This window comes from Arvicola amphibius, chromosome 1 (assembly GCF_903992535.2).
Source record: "Arvicola amphibius chromosome 1, mArvAmp1.2, whole genome shotgun sequence".
Taxonomy (NCBI): Eukaryota; Metazoa; Chordata; class Mammalia; order Rodentia; family Cricetidae; genus Arvicola; species Arvicola amphibius.
This window is the reverse complement of record NC_052047.1, coordinates 99,025,036-99,042,703: the sequence shown is the minus strand read 5'-3', so window position 1 is coordinate 99,042,703 and position 17,668 is coordinate 99,025,036. Positions and strand designations below refer to the sequence as shown.

Genomic DNA, 17,668 nt, shown 5'->3' with positions numbered 1-17,668 from the left:
TCAGACTTTGTTTAGATTCACTGGGGCATGTTAATGAGTCTTGGGTAGAGGTCCGAGAATATCCGCTCATTGTGAGCAGCCCAATATTTTCCTTTATCCTTCTCTACCTAGGGCTCAGTGATGGAGCCCCGCCTAGAATCCCCAGTGAGGGGCTGGGGGCGTGGTCAGGGTGGAGCCCCGCCTAGAATCCTCCAGTGAGGGTTTGGGGTTTAGCTCTGCTGTGATTGGGGAAGCCATTGGTTCAGCCCTAGGACTACAAAGGAAACAGGCTGTGGATGGGCACGCAGAGCTACAGAGGCCCTGAAAATAAGCCAGGCACTGAGCTCTGGTCTGCGGTCAGTGTTTGCAATCATGACCTCTGCAAGGTGACGCTGTGGGCTCCCGTGCATCTCTTCCTTTCGACATAGGTGCTCTTTACATATTTTTTTTTTACTTCCATTCCTGCATCGTGCGTTTACATGCCTTGATGTGTGCGAAGGTCCGAGGACAACTTGTGGCACTCAGTCTTCCACCACTGCGTGGGTCCCAAGGATTTTTTCTTTTTTCTTTTTTTGGTTTTTCGAGACAGGGTTTCTCTGTGGCTTTGGAGCCTGTCCTGGAACTAGCTCTTGTAGACCAGGCTGGCCTCGAACTCACAGAGATCCACCTGCCTCTGCCTCCCGAGTGCTGGGATTAAAGGCGTGCGCCACCACCTCCCGGCTGTAAAATTCATTTTAAAAAGAAATGGAGAGAGTAGACATGCAATTAGCTCCAGAAGGTACTTAGAAAAGGGAGCGTTTGGTTCCCATGACAGCCTCCTAATGACACGATTATGTAAAATCCAGAAAAAATGCTAAAAACAGAATATGCAAATTAGAGGGATGGGTTCGGGGAGGGGACAGGTGGGAGAGATGGTCCCCCATGTAGGGGGGCTGTGCTGCAGGAAGCTTTCAGAACATCGAGGGTGGATGTGGCAGCAGGGTGCCCTCACCCGTGAGCCACCCGTGAGCCTGATGCTCGAGGGTGCGGCTGGGGCTGGACTGGAAGACAACAGCAGCTTTATGGGCGGAAAGTTCTAGAAAACCAGAGTGAATCAGAATGACTGAAAGAATGGACTGCTGGCAGTATAAGCCTACAGTCTGTATGGGTGGGGCTGAGACAGAAGGATTGCTCTGAGTTTGAAGTCAGCTTGGGCAAGCACAGTGAGACCCTGTTTAAGAAAAAACAACAACAATAACAAAACAAGCAACAATGAATAAGCCTGGTTGTGGGAACAGAGCAAGACCAGCCCAAGGCCAGCCTGAGCCACAGAGGGAGTCCAAGGCCAGCCAGCCTTTGTCTCAAAATAAAACGTGGAAGAGGGCCAGTGAGTTAGCTCAGCAGGTAAAGGCGTCACTGACTAAATTTTAATTTTGGGGACAGGGTCTATGTAGCCCAGGCTGGCATAAAACTCACAATGTAGACCAGGTTGTCCTCAAACTCACAGAGATCCTCTGACCTCATCCTCCTGAGGCGTGCACCACCAAACCCAGCCAATGGTAGAGTGCTTGCCTGGTGTGCACGGGGTTCAAAGCCTGGTGTGCACGGGGTTCAAAGACTGGTGTGCACGATGTTCAAAGCATGGTGTTGAAAACAAACAAAAATGGCTTGGGGGTCACTGGATTCAGTCGTGCAGATTTAAAGGAGTCAGATCAAAGCCCTAGGTGAAATGTGGCCTCAGCTTGCTCCTGTCAACAAGTCCACTGAGGAGCTCAGCCACCTTGTTCCTTCACCACCATCTAGGGGAGCTGAGCAGACACAGCAGGGACCTTTTGGCTCCATGACACTGTGTGCACAGCACAGCCCTCCCTCACGAGCTCAAAGCCCCAGAGGGACTGCAGACTGTCAGCTTATTGTTTTATTGAAGGGGCTGAGGACTAGCTCAGTGGGTGCCGGGCTCACCCACTACACGCAAAGCCAGATTCCATCCCCTGTACATAAGCCAGGTGTGAGGGCGCTTGCCTGTCACCCTGGCACTCAGCATGGGGCTCCACGGTGAGCTTGAGGCCAGCCTGGGCTACGTGAGAACCTGTTCTCAGACAAGTAGACCCGCCGTGGATCCCTGAAGACTGGCTGAGCTGTCACCAGCTCTGAGGCCCGCCTTGCCTCACTCTGCAAGGTCAGCTACTGAACCTGCTGAGCTGGTGGCCCTGGCTCCACGCGGCTGCCTTTCCTGACGTTCCCGGCACAAAAGGCTCTCTCATCTCCGAGTCACCTTCACCTTGGGTTCCTCCCTGGCAATGCGAACACTCTTCCTGGTTGTTCTGGGTAGGGAGTGCTGGGCTCTGCAGGGTGCTGAGCCGAGTTCCCAGGCCCCACTGAGCCCAGGCCAATGACACCCACCCCTCCCCCATTTGTGACAACCTGAGCCTGTCTCCTTCTGAGATTTCAAGTCCTGTATTATGTTACCAAGTCACCCACGAGTGGTGACACAGGATGCAATACTGAGGGTCGCCTTGAGATCTGGAGTAAGGAAGGGCTGGCTACCCTCTTGCATCACCCCAGATGCTGAGGGCTCAAAGCCTTGAGCAGAGGGAAACACCTGCTGCTGTGTGTGCCCGCGCTCCTGCCCTTCTGGCGCCTGCCCTTCGCGCGTGCACCTGCCCTTCGCGCGCCTGCCATTTGCCTCCATTCAGCCTGATGCCCGCACAGTGACCGCAGCCCCAGCATGCAACACCATCTCTAGAGGTCTAGAAAATGCTGGCAGAGGGGAGGGACAGAATGACCTGATCTCAGGCCCTGAAAGAGGTCAGCCCCAAGCGGAGCAGAAGGTTAACTCAGTGGATAGCACACGGGCTAACAGACGAGCCAGGTTCGATTCCCAGCACCCACAACCATTTGTATCTGTAGTTCCCAGGGATCCAACGCCCTCTACTGACATATGCAGGTACTGCACCCAACGTGGTGCATAGACATACACAAAAACAAACATCCATACACAAAAAATAAAAGATATGCATGTGGGCTGGAGAGATGGCTAGTGGTTAAGAGCACCGCCTGCTCTTCCAAAGGTCCTGAGTTCAATTCCCAGCAACCACATGGTGGCTCACAACCATCTGTAATGAGATGTGGTGGGCGGGCATACATGGAGGCAGAACGTTGTATACATAATAAATAAATAAATCTTTAAAAAAAAAAGATATGCATGTGTGTATATTATTAAAGAGGGGTTGGAGCTGGGGCTCGGCGGGTAGAGCACCCCTTGGCATGTGCAGACTCTGGAGTCCCACCCCCTGCATGGGGCAAGGTGGCACACAGCTACCATCAAAGCACGTTTCTCTGGTGGGACATTTGAGGCTCAGAGACGTTAAGAAGTTCATCAAAGCCACACAGCTGGGAACTGGCATAGAGAAAAGGAAACTCGTCGTCAAAAGACAACTTCCAAGTGGCTGTCGCTTCTTGTCCCACCTGAAGACATGCCAGCTCTTCCCCTATTTTCTTCCGGAACACAGACAGTTGGAGGTAAGACACGAGACAATACACATGACGTCCCAGCACTCAGGAGACTGAGCAGGAGGATCACAAGCTCAAGGCCAGCCTGAGCTACAAGAGGCCCTATCTCAACCTCCTATGTCTCCCCCTCCAAAAAACCCAGTAGAGCCGATGGGGTGGCACATGCTTTTACCCCAGCACTCAGGAGGCAGAGGCAGGAGGATCTCTGTGAGTTCAAAGCCAGCCTGGTCTACAATGCAAGTGCCAGGACAGGCTCCAAAGCTACACAGAATAAAATCCTGTCAGAAAAAAAAGAAAAGAAAAAAGAAAAGGAAAAACAGTGGAATTGACTTGGTGAACCTCCCTCTAAATAGGCATCTTGACAACTCTTTCACAGTAAAATGGCATCATGTGGCATTTCTTAAAGCACAGAGGACACTAGTCACACACAATGGGTCAATTGTGCAGCCTGGCAGTGTGGAAAATCACCCCAGTGTCAGTGGGTGACTCTGAGCAAGAAGAGCTGGCAGCGGCTCTAAATCCATGTCTTCCAAAGAGGTTTCAGACCTGTGTCTTGCAAGGGCAGCTTTGGGTCTCAGGTATGGCCTGTATGAGTCCCTCTCTAGAGGAGCAGACATCGCCCCAGCCCAACACGTACCCAGCAACCCCAGAGAGCCCCAAACAGATCTGCTAAACCACATCAGGTCCTAGCCCAGGAAAGCATGTCACAATAAGCAACAGATGGTTTAAATGTAGGACCTGGTGCTGCTTGTTACACAGTGTTGGCTGACTGATACACTCCTGAGAAGCCAACCCTGAATGATACCCAGAATAAACAAAGAACAGCTTGCATGTCCTGCCTCCTCAGTATGCTCACTCTTTGGGGACAGGCTTGAAAACTGAGCCGTTTTGAGAATTTTGTTGGTTAGGAAATGACACGATGCTGTTATACATACTGTGATGCTCCTTCAAAACAGAAGTGTTCTAACACATCCTGGTCTGCTTGGGTTGAGAATAGACTTTTTAAAAAGCTAGAGTTTTACACATGGGGGGGGGGGGGCGGTCACGCTGTCACACAGGGAAAGCGCTGTGGAGACTATGTCAGGCTGTGCGCAGCTGCGAACCCATCTACGCATTCCTCAATGAACCATTCTGAGACACAGTCGCAGGAGGAAACACACCGTCCCCTCCCCCCAAACACAACCGCACCAACACATCCTCCTGGAACACAACATGCCCGATTTAGCTTGGCATCGTCCATTCAAAGCTGAGTGCTCGGGCTTTGTGAACCTGGCTGTGTGCTACTGCTGAGCTGCGCCCGGGAACACTAGCAAGGGACCAAGCCCAAGTGGAGAGCAGAGGCTGGTCTCATGTAGCCCAGGCTGGCCTCAAACTGGCTGAGAATGAGCTTGAACTTCTGATCCTCCTGCCTCCAAACGCCAAGTGCTGGGATGATTGGTCTGTGCCACCAAGTCCAGTCATAAAGAATGACTTAGAACAGTGTTCACACAGCCCAGGGTGCAAACACTGGGTTAATTTAACTATCGGGAATATTTTGAGAGATACCTCAGAGGATGGAAAGGGGTCTTCACATGCTGAAGAGGTAAGACGGTTAAGAAAGTCTTAAAGAAACTGACAGGGATCTGTGTAAGACAGGAAGGAGGCAGAGGCCAGACAGAAGGAAAAGCCCGCAAACCACAAATAAATCACAGCAGCCACAATCTGAACATCCGGACACAGGCTAGACCCGTGCTCCACCCTGACCACGCCCCCAGCCTCCACACATCGCCCTGCACCTCACACAGTCCCTCCATCTGTGCCCCCCCCGACCCCCAGTAGATCACGTGCACCCCAGCTCGGCCCTTTCCGACCAGCCTGAAGAGCACTGGCTGGTACTGATCCTGCATAGTGGGGTTCCGGGCAACCCGAGGGAGACATGCTAAGACACAGATCTCACACGCAACTCCTCGGTCCCCGAGGACCCTAAGTCTCTCACTTTTGAATTACTGTCAGCTCTGAAGGGAGGGACAGATCTGTGTCACCGCCCCAGAGAAAACAGGGCCACTTAATTACACCTCTAAACACACTGCTGGGATCCCTGGCAGAGGCCACATCCCCCTGGAGGGGGCATCCCAGGCCTGAGTCCAAGCTCAACCATGTGCATGGCATGCGGGTCTTCCTTCCAGGGTCAACGGTGAGCCTGTCCCTAAGATACTGGGTGACATCTGAGGACAGAAACGGTCCCTGTGGAGAGCTCCTGGCATGGGTAGGTGAAGGCCCGGGACACCGCTCAGCACGCTGCAGAGCCCAAGATGAGCACCAGGCATTAATCTGGTCAGGAGCCTTGGGAGGGTTGCATGCCTTCAGCCTCACAAGGCCGCCTCCTGCCCCAGAACCAGCAACTTCCCTGGAGGGCCTCCAGTCTCTACAGACGCCCAGCTCCTGAGAGCGCGCACAGCCTCTGCCTGCAGGTCCCTTAATCCTGTCACTGGTTTGTTCATGTCTGAGATGGCAGTGGGGATGAAAAATAAAGATTTTTTTTCATGAAGTAGAATGGAAATTTAATGGTCATTTTCATATTTATTTATATCAATGAAAAATAAAGGCTAATATATTCTATATACAATAGTTGTCAAGTTGGGAGCATAGGCCCCAGCCCCTCACATCTATCTATCCCAGCCCCCAGGCCTGGTCTGGACTCCAAATCTCAGCAGGCCAGGTCCTGACCCCTCCCTGGGGATGGGGTCAGGACCACTTCCCAGGGTATTTAAGTGATCACCCAAAAGAGGAACACGTGGTCTCCCTTTCTTCCTCCCGGGGTCGCGTTCCTACAGCTTCCCGGTTCCCCCTCGGAGCCACCCGTGAGCACAGATCTCCCATTAAACCTGGATATTTCTTAATTTGGTTTGTTTTGATTTGGCTTGATTGGGAATTTTGCGTCGGCAGGGAATAATGATAGCGATATTAACTTAAGACAAGGGCACAGTTTCACTCTGTCACAATCCCAGAAGTTCTGAAAGACTCCAGAAAATGTCCAGCAGTTTCCAGAACATTCCAGAAAGTTCTAGAAGATTCCACAATATTCATTTATTTCCTCCTGTTCCTCCTCCTCCTCTTCTCTTCTTCTTCAGACAGGGCTTCTCCATGCAGCCCTGGTTGTCCTAGTTCCTTAGACCAGGCTGGCCTCGAACTCACAGAGATCTGCCTGCCTCTGCCTCCCGAGTGCAGGGATTAAAGGCGTGCGCCATGAAACCCATCTTGGCCCCATGGGCTCCACTTCCGCAGAGCATGGCGTTCACTGATCTCAGGTCTGTTTTCACTTCTCTCCGTCAGCCTCCTCTCGATGACCCCCCAAGTTATCTGGTTCGACGTTTCGTCTCGGGGAGGTGCGCATTCAGTGGGCTGGGCCTCTCACTGGGCCTGGCGCCTTCCTCTTCTCCAGGCTGACTGGCCTTCGAGCCCCCAGACATGGGGAGAAACAGCCTCACCCGGGATCACAGACGTGTGCATTCACACCTGGCCTATGCAGGTTTGCTGGGGATTTGAACCCACAGCCCCCGGGACCTGCCCTGCCCACACAGAGTCCCAGAAGCAGCGAGGCTGGCTGGTCCCACAGGAGTTGGGCACAGGGCACTGAGAGGCCAACCAAGTCGAACTGGGTCGACAGAGATCCCCAAAGCTCAGAGTTTAGAAAGAGCCACTGATACACAAAGGAAATCCCTGGAGGCTCAGAAGACCATCTGAGCCATCAGTGGGTTTGACAGAGGCTAATGGCCCCTCTGGGTGCTTCCTGAGGTGTTCTCAGGCCAAGAAAGATAAAAACACTCATCCTTAGAAAAACAAAACAATAAAATTCCTGAATAGGTGGTCTGGGGTGGGGGTGGGGGGCTGTCTTCCAAGACAGCCTGAAGATAGCAACCACCCGAAAAGACAGTGAACCCACACAACCTGGGTTCCGCACACTATTATCGGGTGGGGGAGTACAGGGGGGTGGGGAGGACCCTATAGCCACCTGGTGTGTGTGGCTCCACAGGGGAAGGGAATGGACTCAGTTTGGGAAATGCTCAGGACAGCGAAACTGAGTGCTCAAATTGCTGCCTTGTATGGGACCTGGGAGTGCTGGCCTGGGATCTGAGGCTTTCGGGCCAGCCTGCACTGCACAGTAAAACCATGCCAAGCTAAATAAATATTTTTTTCCTGAGATAGGGTTTCATGTAGCCCAGGCTGTCTCAGACTCAATTGGAAAGCTTTTGCAGCCCAGTAAACCTCTCTGCTGACGCAATAATCCAAATCAGACCAAATCAAACTAAATTAGAAAAAGCCCGAGTTTAATAGAGGCCAGTTCTCCTGGGTGGCCTGGAAGTGAAACCAGAAAACCACGTGTTTGTTCTCTGGGGGCAGTTTAAATGCCCTGTGGGAGTGGTCTTGAGCATCTCTGGGGAGGGGTCACCATCTGGCAGGCTTTCTTGGAGGTGGAGTCTGGACTGAGGAAACTCCCTGGGGAGGGGGCTTGGGATAGAACTTTCCACCCAAACATTCCAGACTCTTTGGGTATAGGGGCTGCGGGGGCTGGGGCGAGGCTTCCACCCAAGCATCAGTATGTAGCCAAAGCTGGTTTTGAACTTCTGATCCCTCTGCCTCTGCCTCCCAGTGAGTCACCTAGTCTGGTTTCTGTGGTGCTGTGGACAGATCCCAGCGCTTCCAGCCTGCCGGGTGTGTGATGCAGCCAGAGTCCTAAACCGTGTTTCCAAACCCAGCTCTCTGCATAGAGGGACACTGGCCCTGTTGGTCTAGTCAGGTCTCACTGGAGGCTTGATCTGGGGTCCATCTTAAACCTAGGGGACTCTCAACTGTGGGGAGCCAACCAGAGGAGCTCACGGCATGCAGTGGGTGGGGTCCAGGGACACCCCTAGGACAGCCCCCCCAAAGCACCCTAACTCAGGATGCCAGTCACACACCCAACCACTTTGGTTGACATAGAAGAACCTGGAAAACCAGGAGGCTATGGCCACATCTTGACCTGATCAAGTGGTGCTCCAACCCAACTTCTGCCTGGGCCCCAACACCCAGATCCACTTCTGCCCTGCAGCAATGACTTCTTGGGTCAAAAAAAAATGCTGGGTTTTTTTTTTTTTTTTTTTTTTTTTTTTGCTTGCTTGTTTGTTTGTTTAAATTCAGAAGAGGATGGCACTCACCTTTAATCCCAAGACTTGGGAGGCAGAGGCAGACAGATCTCTGAGTTCCAGGCCAGCCTGGTCTGCAGAGTGAGTTCCAGGCCAGCCAGGGCTACAGGTTTCCCGTCTGGGGTGGGGGTTGGACTTTGGTTTGGGTTGTTAGTGCACATGTGTATGTGGTGTGTGCACAGATGGAGCCCGCGGAGGATGCATTGTTTCCGATCCCTCTGCCTTACTTCCTTGAGCCAAGAGCTCTGGAGCTCAGCTAGAGGCCAGCAAGCCGCAGGGGCTTTGACATCTGTGTGGCCATGCCTGGCTGTTGGTGAAGGCTCTTTAGATCTGAACTTGTCCTCACGCTGTGCAGCCAGCGGTCTCACAACTGAGCTTGTTCCAGCCCTCGGCTTTGGGTTTTCAGGCAGGATCTCACTGTGTAGCTCAGACTAGCCTGGAACCCATGAGCCTCCTGCCTCCACCTTCCAATTGCTGGAATGACAGGCAGCTCAGTCCCACATACCTACTGTGTCCCTAGGCCTGAGAGCACCATGTCTCCAAATGCTGGGAGACAGCAGAGTCCTGCCTCCCACCTCGATCCACTGCCCCAGGCCACATGCAACCACACACATATACATACACACCACACACACACCACACACACATATACAGAGTCATACACACACCACACACACACACTACCACACACACACCACACACACACACTACCACACACACACCACACACACTACACACACCACACACACACATACACACCACACACACACCACACACACACCACACACATACACAGTCACAGACACACGCTCCTCAGATGACGTGAGTCTGGGACCTGGCATGGGTTCTGAGGTTCAGCACAGGCCAACAAGGGACAAAGCGTCTTTGTTGGACTGAGAAAGGAATGTCCTCAGACTGAGAGCCAGCAGGAAGCAGGGCTCTGGGGGTGGGTGGAGCTGGGGTAGTAGCTGTTAGCCAAGGGTCTCCCGAGGGCCACTAAGGTCCTAGCGAGACCCTGACGCCAACCTGCTAGCTGTTGATCTGGTAATAAAGAATCAAAGAAAGCAGGTCTCAATGGCCCCCACCAAGGGGGCACAGCTCTGAGTGTTGTAGCTTTGGGATGAAAAAGACCAGGATAGGAAGCAGACAAATTGACCCTCTCACCCTCAGAAAGAAAACACAGTGAACAGCCCAAGCTGGGTTCAGTAAGTCACCTTTGACAGGACCGCCACTCCATGTCACAGGTCACAAGGAAGGACAGAAACAGTCCTGGTGACTTGGAGATGCAGTGTGGTCCACCCACACGGCGGGCAGAATACCGCACGGCTGTGAACAGGAGTTGGGCTCTGAAAAGCTTCCCCAAGGGCATGTAGCTCCGGGAGAGTCCGGGAGGAAGGTGTCTGCAGGTGCCAGGGGCTGGGAGGGGCAGAGTGACAACTCAGGGGAGGAGACACCATCCTGGGGTGAGGACACAGTATCAGACTGTCATGCACAGATCATAGCTGCACAGAGATGTTCAGGAAAACCTGAATTATTATGCATAAAATGGTGAATTTTAAAATATGCAGATCAGACCTGCGTTTAAAATAGGAGAAGCGATCAGATCATCTACTTTTCAGAGCCTTAGGAAGATGCTGGTAACCATTTTAGAAGCCTCTCCCCTGCTCCCCCCAGGTGGAGATAAGGAAGACAGGACGGGTCTCCCAGGAGCCAGGGAGCGTGTGGCCAGTCCACAAAGCAGTTAAGGTGTCGACCATTCTGTCACATGGCTTCTGCCTTCACACCTACAGGTGTGGGACGGTGACAGGATGCAAGAACAGAAGCCAGGCCGCAGTCCGGGAAGCCCCAAAAGCCACTAGACCCTGGCATTGCTGGGGTCAACCATTAATGGACGCCAGCATGGGATGAACCTTCCACGGAAGAAAAACAAGCGATGACCTGTCGGACCGCATGACAGTGGAGTCACACCAGTCAGAGAGGAATCAAGAGGAAAACTGGTCTTTCACAGGCTTGACAACCCCAGTGGATGCTGAAGTGGTTGTGGTAGTTCCAAGGTCTCCTTTGACCCCGACAGAGGCAGTGTCTCACTATGTAGCCCAGGCTAGCCTCAAGCCCACAGAGAATTGCCTGCTTCTGGGATTGTGTTTGATTTTCAAATTACTGGGAACAGCATCCAGGGCCTGGTACATGCTTGGGCCATGTCCCCAACCCAGTGAATGACATTTCAAACAGTCACTATTTCTGAACACAAAGAGAAAACCTGGGGCAATGCTTTGGCAGGGGCAACTTTTTCTGTTACTCCTCGGTGTGCAGAGAAAAACGATTCTGTACTGTGTACACAGTCACCTGGGCTGGGGCTCCGCACACCAGGAAGGACCCCACACTCCACAAAAAGCACCGCACTCATCAGAGCACCCCGGATCCTCCACGAAACAGAAGTTTGGGGAGACCTCAGTGCCTGCAATGCAGGCTCAGTTAGTTACCCACAAATTTAAAGTTACAGGGAACTGGGTGTTGTGGCCACTCCTTTAAGCCCAGCGCTCAGGAGGCAGGGGCAGGGGGATCTCTGTGAGTTCCAGGCCAGCTGTGCTACATAGTAAGACCCTGTTTCAAAGGAAAAAAAAAGGTGGGGGCTACACAGACGTATGCCTGTAATCCCACCACTCAAGAAAGAGGATCAGGAGGATCAGGAATCAAGGTCCCCCTGAGCTCAATATGGACTTGGAGAAAGCCTGGGCTACCAAAGACCTTGTCTCAAAAACAGTCGCAAGTCACCTGGAAGAGCCATATAAAAACGGTATGGGTGGCTGGGAATCGTATCGTATTGTGTCATATGCCTGAGTCCCAGCACTGCAGAGCACCTCGTGGAGAAATCTGGGAAGCACTGTCACGAGCCACACACTTTCACCTGACTGGGTAGCTCACCAGCAAGCTGTTTCCTAGCCTCTGTGCATGGCCTCTGGCCCTTCATTCTCTAGGGGACGCTCTGGGCTCTGCAAAGTGCTGCGTAGAATCTCAGGCCTCCACCCACTGCATGTCAAGACCTCCCTGATTTGAGGCAGCCACACAGAACCCTGAATATGACCCGATGTCCCCTCAGCAGAGTCATCCGGGCTAGAAGGTAACCTCACACCCAACTGTCAGTGGACTGTTGTTATTCTGAGACAGTCTCACTGTGAAGCCCTGCCTGTCCTGGAACTCACTATGTAGCCCAGGCTGGCCTCAAACCAAGGTGGCGTGGCGGGGTCAAGGGCCATTCTTTTTTGTCTTTTGGTGACAACCTGACCTCACACTCACCTTGACCCTTACAGCCTTCTTGATGCACCAGGATTGTGCTCAGCCCATAAATCCCTGGTTGGGCACTGCAGAGAGCCTGCCCAAGGCTAGCTGCTACTGCACTCCTCAGGGAGGACCGTGGGAACATCAGGACCAGAGTCCCAAAGCCACTGAGAGGACCCGGCCTGGTGGCAACAGTCGCATGCTCTCAGACCCCACAGCCCTAGTTCAGCCATCACTGCACCCCCAGCCGCCAACAGCCCCACATCCGCCAGCAACAGAGGTGTACCACCCACACACCTTAACATCATTGCCCCTAAAACTCCCACAGGAAGTTTCTAAAACAGCCATTGGAGCTTCGTGCACCCCAAGGTCTAAGCCTGTGGACCTCTGTCCCTGAAAGGAGCAAAGGTCCTTGGGGCCAACCAAGGTGCTGGTCCCATGTGCAATCAGACAGCAAACAGGTAGCGCCCCATTCCTTTCTGACTGGATCCCATTCCTCCCCGACCGCACAAACTCGTCCCCAACTGTACCCCATTCGTCCCTGACTGCTGCCCACTCCTCCCTGGCTCCTTCATAACGTACCCCACTCCCCTGACTGTACCCCACCCTTCTGTCACTCATCGCATGCTTCCTATCATCTGAATACACTCCACTCTTGTCTGACTTCACCCTATTCCTCCCTAAATGCATCCCATTCCTCTGACTGCACCCCACTCTTCCACGACCGCGCTCCAATCGTCCCTGACTGCACCTCACTCCTCCCTGGCTGCACTGCGCCGTCCTCTCCGATGCAGCCCCCTTTTCTATGCACCCCGATTCTCCTCAGCATGCCCAGCTCACCTGTCTCCAGCCGGTGTCTCAGCCGCCTCTCAGCCAAACGCACCGCGGGGCCTGGAGAAGGCTCTTCCACGGGGTGGGGCCTCCACGATAAGGGCGGTGCCTCTGTAACATCAAGACCAATCAGAAGCCAGGACGGCGGAGGCTGGGCCGGAGGCGGAGCTTTGGGCCGACAGCCTGGTTGGCTTAGCCTTGGGGAGTGGGGCGGGGCTTCGGGCTTCAAGTGGGCGGGGTATATCCAGGAGTGGCATATCCACAAGCCATTCGTGAACTTGAGGGCGGGATTACGCCGCCTAAGATTGGCGAGAATGGTGCACTGGGAGGGGCCTCTCTGAAGAGGGGCTGCGTGACGTCAGGTCTGTGTTTTGGTTTGGGTTTTTTTTTTTGCGTTTATTTTATTGGTGTGTATTCATTGTGCAGTATAATGGGTTTCATTATGACGTTTTCACGCATGAGTATCACATATTGTGGTAGTATCCACCCCCGCTGCCCACCGCTTTAGCACCTGTCTTTAGAAAAACACCCATATGTGTACGGAACCCAAGGCGGGAGAGCCAGGGGCAGGAGGCACGCCTGCCTGTGGTTTTCGAGACTTTAGTTCGAATTCGAGCGGGGACCCAGGTTATAATGGCGCTAGTAGCAACTTTTCATTTGCTTGTTTATTTCTGTGCTATGTCTATTTTTTTTCTCTCCATATTAGTTGAATTTTTTTATATTTGTAGTACTGAGCTTGGGTTACGGCCTCAGCCAACCTCCCCCACCCTACCTCACCCTTCACTCCCTCACCTCCAACCTCCAACCCCCCCCCCCCCCCCCCGGCCAGGGTTTCTCTACATAACCCATAACCCTGGCTGTCCTGTCACTCGCTCTGTAGATGAGGCCGTCCTCGAACTCACCGAGATCCATCTGCCTCTGCCTCCCGAGTGCTGGATTAAAGGTGTGCACCACAACCGCACGGCTCCTCTTTTTTATTTTGAGAAAGGGTCACTAAACTGCCCAGGCTGGCCTTGAACTCTCTGTGGAGCCAAGACTGACTGCAAACCTCCTGTGTGCTGCAGTGGAACCAGGGAATCATGCCCCAGACCGTAGGTGGGTCTGCTTTGTCCCTGAACTCCCCTGGTGACTGTAGAAATGTCTGGGATGTCCCTGCAGGGAAAGGCCGATGGGGCCTCTCGGTGGGTGACCTCAGACTTTCTCTGGACTGACCAGCTTCCAGTCTGCCCGCTGGGCTCCCTGGGATCCTGGCATCCCTGAAGCAACCGTGCAGTCACACACACATGCTCGTGTTGAGCAGAGAAACCCAGGACCTTCCTGTAGCGTTTTCCCCTCCCAGACTGGCGCGCCCACCCAGGGCTGTTCCCAGACCCTCAACAGGAACGGCTGTAGATGTCACCTGTTTGTGGCATCTGTTTGTGGTGATGTGGGAACAACACAGCCTCAAAGAGTTTAAATGCAGAGTATGGCTTGATGACACTCACCTAATGTTCCAACACGTAGGAGAATGAGGAATGAGGATTGCCCCAGGTTTGAGGTCGGGTTGAACTACATAGTGAATTTGAAGCCATTGAAACAGGCTGGAGGAGACCCTGTTTCAAAAACTAACACTGGAGAGATTGCTCAGAGATTGCGAGCTCTGGCTGCTCTTCCAGATGGACCCGGGGTTCATTTCCCTGACCCACATGACAGCTCACAAGTAACTCCAGTTCCTCAGGCAGACATACATATTCATAAATTAAAAATAAATAAATGAATACACAAATAAATAAAAGCACTAACAGAAGTCGGTGAAATGGCTCAACCGGAAAAGCATGTCCCACCAAGCCTGAGGACCCCGTTCAATTTCCACGGCTCTTAGGATGGACGGGAAGAACCGACTGTCACAAGTTGTCTGACTTCCACACACATGCTAGAGCATGCATGCATAGTCGTGCACGTACGCACGTGCACACACACATAAATTTTCTAAAATGTAATTCACAAAAAAATTACACATTTTTTGCATGCACTTCTAAGTAGACCCAGAAGGTAGGACTGCGCCAAGCTGCCACCAGAGAGAGCCCTAACAGCTATTGCCGTGGACACACCCACTTTTCCTAGGGGTCGAACCGCTCTTCTATCTCCGTGATTTACTTGTTTTTATTTTTTCCATAATGTGCTGATGTCTTGCCTCTGTGTATGAGTATGAGTGTGTGTGTGTGTGTGTGTGTGTGTGTGTGTGTGTGTACCGTGTTGTAGAAGGCCCACAGAGGTCAGAAAAGAGCATGGGATCCCTTGAGCCTGGGTGCTGGGAATGGAGCCCGAAAAGCAGCCAGTGCTCTTAACCATCTCTCCAGTCCTGCTTTATGTTTTTTTTAATTAATTAATTTATTTATTTATTTATGTTTATTTATTTGTTTATTTTAGTGTCTCATTACGTAGTAGACCAGGCTGGCCTCAAACTCACAGACAGGCAGTGTCCTGATTCACCCCTCCGTCTTCCTCCAAGTGCTGGGATTAAAGGTGTGGCTGCCACCAGGTCAGCCCATTTCTATGATTCTTGTCATCTTTAAAAACCATTGCCGGGGCTGGAGAGATGGCTCAGAGGGTAAGAGCATTGCCTGCTCTTCCAAAGGTCCTGAGTTCAATTCCCAGCAACCACATGGTGGCTCACAACCATCTGTAATGGGGTCTGTTGCCCTCTTCTGGCCTGAAGACATAAACACAGACAGAATATTGTATACATAATAAATAAATAAAGAAAAAAAAAACCATCGCCGGAGCCGGTTGGTGGCGCATGCCTTTAATCCTTCACTCGTGAGATGGAGCCCGGCAGAAGTGGCGCACGCCTCTAACCCCAGCACTTGGGAGGCAGAGGCAGGCGGATCTTTGTGAGTCCGAGGCCAGCCTGGTCTACAGAGCGTGTTCCAGCACAGCCAGGGCTACACAGAGAAACCCTGTCTGGAAAACAAAAAGAACAACAACAAAATATTATACCTCTCAATAGGCCAAACCAAAATATTACACCAGGACCGACAAGACACTCAGTGCATGGAGGGACCGACGGCAAAGTCTGAAGACCTGAGTTCAAGACCTGAGTTCAAGCTTCAGGGCCCACGTGTAGGAAGGAGAACACGGACTTCCGTGTCTGACCGGCACACACATGTGCACACATGTGATAAATGTTTAAACAAATCACCATGGATGCCATGATGATGTGCATCTCTCTCCTAGTGGTCAGGAAGCTGAGGCAGCAGGATCACTGTGAGTTCCACGCCAGTACTAACATAAACTATAGGTTTTTTGTTTTCTTGTGTGTTTTTGTTGTTTTGTTTTGTTTTTATTTTTCAAGACAGGGTTTCTCTGTAGCTTTGGAGCCTGTCCTGGAACTCACTCTGTAGACCAGGCTGGTCTTGAACTCACAGAGATCCGCCTGCCTCTGCCTCCCGAGTGCTGGGATTAAAGGTGTGCGCCACCACCGCCCGGTGGCCGCTCTCAGATTCACTGCAAAGCTGGAGGGACTGGTCTGCTCCAGCTCCAGCATTCACGTGGCTGCGTACATGTGCATGCTAGTGCATGTGTGTCTGTGTGCATGCACCTGTGAACACCACATCATGCCCCGTTTTTTGGAACTAAAGATGGCACCCAGGGCTTCATGAATGCCAGGACAGTGAGCAACCTAGTGAGGTACAGCCATATTTGACAAAGCAAATGAAAGAGAAATACATTTTTTTATTCCAGATCTGAGCATGGCTTCTATGGCATCATACTCTCTGGGTGGGGCTCCACCCTGACCACGCCCGCAGCCCCTCACTGGGGATTCTACGCGGGGCTCTGTCCTGCCCTTTTTTCTTTGTTCCTATTTTTGTTGTGCTGTTGAGGGTTTTGTTTCTGTGTGTTTTGTGATTACATGAATGTGCGTGTGCACACGCAGAGGCCGGCGGGGGGTGCAGTGTCCCCTCCTTTCACTTATTTCTTTGAGGCAGGGTCTCCCCCTCCCCAAATGTTGGAGACAGAACCTCGTCTTTTTTTCTAGGCTCCCTTGGCTGGGTTTCAGGAAGCCCGATTTGTTAAAGGCTGCTTGGAGTTGACCTTGGATCCTTGGCAGGAGCAGTTACCGTTCTTAGCCTCCCTATGTGGCTTCCCGGGGTCAGAGGGAGGGATTGTGGGAGTAACCACACTCAGTGGCTCGAGCTGACTGAAGGCGAGGGAGCACCTTGTGTGGGCTTGCTCTGTGGCCGGGACTGGTGTCCAGGTCAGCACCAGGTATACAGTGGTGCCAAATACACAGTGAGCTAACGAGCTTTCCCAGTCTGCCCTGGGCTCTCACTGACCCCGTGAGCTTGTTTGTGGTCTTGGGCGCCCCATCCATTACAACCCGCCCCATCTCCTCCATATCCACCCCGTCACCGGCCCTCCCCAGTGGTGCACAGAAGCCACAGGAACAGGGGAGGCAGGATCCACATGTTTATTGCGGAAGACAAGGTCTACGGCGAACGGTACACAGACCCCACTCAGGGCAGGGCTCCCACATGCGGGGGGCAGGGGTGGGTCACAGCAAGCGAGGCCTGGCAGGGTCCCCAGCACCAGAGATGTCTGGGCAGGTTGGCCGGCAGCCAGGGCGGGCTCCCGCCTCCCCTGCCACCCAGCCTTGCTGTTCCCAGGATGGGCAAGGCCAGCCAGGAGAGGCTTGGGGTGGCCCAGAGATTGTGCTATCAGGGTGTGTCCCTGAGAAAGGGCTGTGACCCCCTGTCCAGCCAGGAGCCGCTCCCGGGGCTAGGGAACGGGTGGCGGCTGAGGGCTGTGGGGGCCCTGGCCTGGCTGGAGATCAGGGCTCAGCTACACTCAGACTCAGGCTTCAGGCTGTGATTCGCCCTGTGTGCAGGAGACAGAGACCCCACTGAGGTCTGGCCCCCCTTGTCATCCGGCTGCAACTGTCTTTT

At 52.9% G+C, this 17,668-nt stretch overlaps 1 protein-coding gene across 1 annotated transcript in view; it reads right to left on the bottom strand.

Annotated features, from left to right (window-relative positions):
- Gng7 (G protein subunit gamma 7) overlaps window positions 1-12,822 on the bottom strand; it is a 58,441-nt gene extending 45,619 nt beyond the window's left edge. The window contains exon 1 of the mRNA XM_038337201.1: window positions 12,753-12,822. The gene's annotated coding sequence lies outside the window, so the exon portion shown is untranslated. The remainder of the gene's footprint in view (window positions 1-12,752) is intronic.
- Window positions 12,823-17,668: the final 4,846 nt, after the last annotated feature.